The sequence below is a fragment of the Bos mutus genome, chromosome 15 (genome assembly GCF_027580195.1).
Source record: "Bos mutus isolate GX-2022 chromosome 15, NWIPB_WYAK_1.1, whole genome shotgun sequence".
Lineage (NCBI taxonomy): Eukaryota > Metazoa > Chordata > Mammalia > Artiodactyla > Bovidae > Bos > Bos mutus.
Genome location: NC_091631.1, coordinates 40,668,855 through 40,673,851, shown reverse-complemented (window position 1 = coordinate 40,673,851; position 4,997 = coordinate 40,668,855). Strand labels below are relative to the sequence as shown.

Genomic DNA, 4,997 nt, shown 5'->3' with positions numbered 1-4,997 from the left:
AGTTTCAGCTTCAGCATCAGTCCTTCCAGTGAATATTCAGGACTGCTTTCCTTTAGGATTGACTGGTTTGATTGCCTAGTGTCCAAGGGATTCTCAAGAGTTTTCTCCAACACCACAGTGCAAAAGCATCAATTCTTCAGCACTCAACCTTCTTTATTGTCCAACTCTCACATCCATACATGACTACTGGAAAAACCATAGCTTTGACTATACAGACCTTTGTGGGCAATGTCTCTGCTTTTTATTTATTTATTTTTTTATTTTTTTAAAAATAAGGTTTATTTATAATAAACTATCTTTAATAATTCTATATTTTGAATTCTAGGGAACGCGCAACTGTAGACAAAGCTAGCTTTAACATGTATTGAAAAGGTGTACTCTTTATATTAAAGCAAAATGGTAACTCTTTCTTTACTCTAAAGAATTCTCACCGCCTTTGAACTAAGAAACTGGAGTACTCGCAGAGAGGAGTTTGGGATGACCAGCCAGAATCAGTCAGGAGGTTTTCTCTCTTCTCAATTAGGTAACTGAAATAGGAACTCTAGCTCTAAATATCATAAGCAAAGTCTAAATCTTCTAAAAATAAACAGAGGGAATATAACAAACTGCTTCAAATACATGCCTGAGCTGAGAAAGGGCTTGTACTTTCATGTTGTGGCAGCTTCCAGATGAAATCATCAGTTTCTAATCTTCAGGTTCATATTTTGCCAGTCTTTTCCTCAGGTCTTTGATTTGATCATTCTTCTTGGTAAGAATCTCCTTCATGTTTCGAAAAGCTGCTGTTTGTTGGAATTTCTTCTCTAATTCCTTTTCAGCCATGCTCAGCTGCTCCTGTACCCTCAGTAGGTCGTGCTTGGCCGTTGCTAGATTCTCTTCCAGGGATTTCTGGTTTTCTGTCTGGTCATTAAGTGTCTTCTGAAACTCACTCTTCAAAGCAGCAACTGTGTTTTCCAAGTCACTCAAGTCTTGGGCCTTTATAAAATCCTTTTGACTCCCGTGCTCAAGCTGTAAATCTTGCAGTGCTCTCTCCAGCTTTGACTTCTCATCCAATGCATCTGTTGCCTGTGATTCAATGGTCTTCAGTCTTGACTTCAATTTCTCATTCTCTTCTTGAAGTCTTGTAATTTCCTTGTTCAGGAGTTCTGCCGCTCCATCTTCGTGAAGTGGAGCCAGTTTTGGCTTCATGCTGTCTATGATGGACTTTTTATTTGAAGATGTAAATTCCGCTTTTTCAAACTCTGCAACTTGCTCTAATAATTCTCTGTTTTCAAGTTCAGAGATATCTGTCTGCAGCTTGAGGTACCACTTCTCAGCTTGTGAGAAAAGCTGCCGCAGAAGTAGCACGTTGGTGTAGGCCGTGTTGATGAGCTCAGACTCCAGCTCGCTGTGCACCACAGCCTGTAACCCATTCAGCACCTCAGAGACTTCGTCGACGGTGAAGGTCTCCTCCACAAGCCTGCTCTCCTTGAGGTCTTGGAAGCAGGAATTCACAGTTTTGAGCCGCAAGCCTCTTTTTGAGCGAGCAAAACGCATATAATTAATAACTTCATTTTGATGGTGCTCATTTAGACCCAACTCTGCCATTGCGGGGGCGGGGAAGCCAACTGTCTGGAAAAGCGGGAGAGGCCAGGCTCAGCCTCACCAAGCCCGGGGTCGTCGAGAAACACTGGACCGCGTCAGACGCGAGGTAGGGCGGGTTGTTTCGTCTCTGCTTTTTAATATGCTGTCTAGGTTTGTCATAGCTTTTCTCCCAAGGAACAGGCGTCTTTTAATTTCATGGCAGTAGTCACCATCTGCAGTGATTTTGGAGCCCAAGAAAATAAAGAAAATAAAGTCTGTCACTGTTTCCATCATTTCCTCATCTATTTGCCATGAAGTGATAGGACCAGATACCATGATCATTTTCTGAATGTTGAGTTTTAAGCCAGCTTCTTCACTCTCTTCTTTCACCTTCATCAACAGGTTCTTTAGTTCCTCTTCACTTTCTGCCATTAGGGTGGTGTCATCTGCATATCTGAGGTTATTGATATGTCTCCCAGCAATCTTGATTCCAGCTTGTGCTTCATCCAGCCTGGCATTTTCATGATGTACTCTGTATATAAGTCAAATAAGCAAGGTGACAATATACAGCCTTGACACATTCCTTTCCCAATTTGGAACCAGTCCGTTTTTCCATGTCCCATTCTAACTGTTACTTCTTGACCTGTATACAGGTTTCTCAGGAGGCAGGTAAGGTGTTCTGGTATACCCATCTCTTTAAGAATTTTCCAGTTTGTTGTGATCCACACATAGTCTTTAGCATAGTCAGTGAAGCAGAAGTAGATGTTTTATTGGAATTCTCTTGCTTTTTCTATCTTACAACCAGCAGTAAGGTTCTTGAACTTATTTCCCTTATATTCCTGGAACCTGGCCAAGGGTGTATTACATAATACAAAGTGTTCAATTTTAAAATGCTTTATGAAAAAGTATTCCTGGGGAATTCCCTGGTGGTTAAGAATCCACCCTCAATGCAGGGAACAAGGATTTGAGCCCTGGAACTAAGATCCCACATGCTGTGAGCAATTAAACCAATGAGCTGCTACTACTGAGCCCACACACCACAACTTGGGAGAAGCCGGTATGCCACAATGAAGAGCCTGCATGCTGCAACTAAGACCTGATACCACCAAAAATAAATTAAGTACCACTGGAAAAATCTCTGCTTTTCTGAGCCTCAGTTTCCTTATATGTAGTAAGTTAGAATAATAGTACCTATGATATTTCAAACCCAATAATTTGCATAAGAGCACTTTATAAGCCATACATTTCTGTAACATTTGACTTTTGATGTCTCCAAGTGACAATTATCTATGCATCAATCTAACACCTAGAAAATAATAGACTCTTCATAATCTGTGTTGAAATACATCCAAGTCACAGACATTCTGCATTAGCTAGGCTAGTCACCATGACAACATAAAGGCGCTGGAACATCTGAATGAACAAGATGTGAGACTAGCAGGTGTTTTCTCTCGTTCCATTTGATGGCGGCATCACCCAAGTGCAGTATCAAGAAGCTACACCAGGGGGCTCCCCTGCATTTTCCCAAAGAAGTCTGTAAAAACATCCTTCACCACCCTGAGTTGTTCCGAGTTCTCCAAGTCTTGTTTGCTTTCTTTTGAAACAAGACCATAGAAAAACACGAAACAAGCCAGAAGCCTGGAAACAACACCTTTTATTTATATCAAACCACTGTCTGAGATTTCCTGTTTTTCTTAGTCCTTCAAAGAGCTGACAGGGAAAATTATTAGTCCTCTTTCTGAAAGGATTTAGAAACTGTAGGACAGTCTGTCATTCAATTGAGGACTACAGTGAATTATTTATTATCAATTATTATTGATCCCAGGTTGAGCTAAATAGAAGACAAACCTACTAATGAAAACGTTTAACTACCGTGTTCCAAGGAAGATCCAGCGAACAGTAGAGGTGGGAAACCAAATAAGTAAAAGTACATTTGTTGCTTTTCTTCTTAAAAAAAAAAAAAAGCTACAAGTTGTAATACAAATAGACCTGGATAAAGAATCAAGAACTGGTTTTAATGCTAGATGTACTTCCAACTTTGGCTACTTGTATCATCTTTAAATTTCAATGTTTTCACCCTTAAAGGAGGTTTTAGGGTGATGCTCTTTTTAAAAATCAACTTTGATAATATATTACCTTGCATATGCAAGGTACCATTTTAGGTATAATTTGATGAGTTCTGAAAACATATATAGTCCTGTAACTACCACCATCATCACGATGTAAAATATTTCATTTTCATCACCACAAAATCCTACCTAGATAGCATATTACAAAGCAGAGACATTGCTTTGCCAACAAAGGTCCAACTAGTCAAAGCTATGGTTTTTCCAGTGATTATGTATGGATGTGAGAGTTGGACTAGAAAGAAAGCTGAGCACCAAAGAATTGATGCTTTAGAACTGTGTTGTTGGAGAAGACTCTTGAGAATCCCTTGGACTGCAAGGAGATCCAGCCAGTCAATCCAAAAGGAAATCAGTCCTGAATATTCATTAGAGGACTGATGCTGAAGCTAAAACTCCGATACTCTGACTATCTGATGCGAAGAACTGACTCATTGGAAAAGACTCTGATGCTGGGAAAGATTGAAGGCAGGAGAAGAAAGGGACAACAGAGGATGAGATGGTTGGATGGCATCACCAACTCGATGGACATGAGTTTGAGTAAGCTCTGGGAGTTGATGATGGACAGGGAAGTCTGATGTGCTTCAGTCCATGGGGTCACAAAGAGTCGGTCAAGACCAAGTGACTGAACTGAACTGAACTTGACAGACAATCTCCTTCCCTTCTGCTGGGCCCGTGGAAAACATATATCTGATTTTTATCACTACAGCTTTGCCTTTTCAAAAATTTCATGTCTGGCTTCTTCTATTTAGCATAATGTTTTTGAAATTCATCAGTGTTGTACATATGAGTAATTTGCTTATTTATGGCTGAATTGCATGCCCTTTTATGAATATATCACAGTTTTCATCTGTTTGTCAATTGAATATTTTGGGTTGTTCTCAGGTGTTTTTTTTTTAACTTTTATTAATAAGTCTACTGTGAACACTCATATACAACAAGTCTTTGAGTGAACGTGTTTTCATTTCTTTTGGGTGTACATGCAGTAAGTGGGATTTCTGAGTTAGATAGTAGGTGCACATTTAAGTTTATAAGGAATTGCAAACTGTTTTCTAAAGTGACTATACCATTTCTTGTTCCCACTGGCAATTGTAAACAATCTAGTTGTTTCACATACTTTTTAACAGTTTGTATTGTCAGTCCTTTCATTTTGGCCATTCTGTTGCCCTTTCAGGGCTTGGGAGTGGGCTCTTGTCTCCACTCAGAAATGGGTAGTCCAAGGAGACACATAAGCTGACAAAGCAAAAGACTTTATTGGGAGAGGTCACCTGGTTGGAGAGGAGCAGGGTAAAAGAACCCAGGAGAATGCTTTGC

The 4,997-nt window shown here is 39.9% G+C and overlaps 1 pseudogene; it reads right to left on the bottom strand.

The window, feature by feature from the left end:
• Nucleotides 1-293: 293 nt before the first annotated feature.
• On the bottom strand, nucleotides 294-1,697 carry LOC138990956 (leucine zipper transcription factor-like protein 1 pseudogene; annotated as a pseudogene).
• Nucleotides 1,698-4,997: the final 3,300 nt, after the last annotated feature.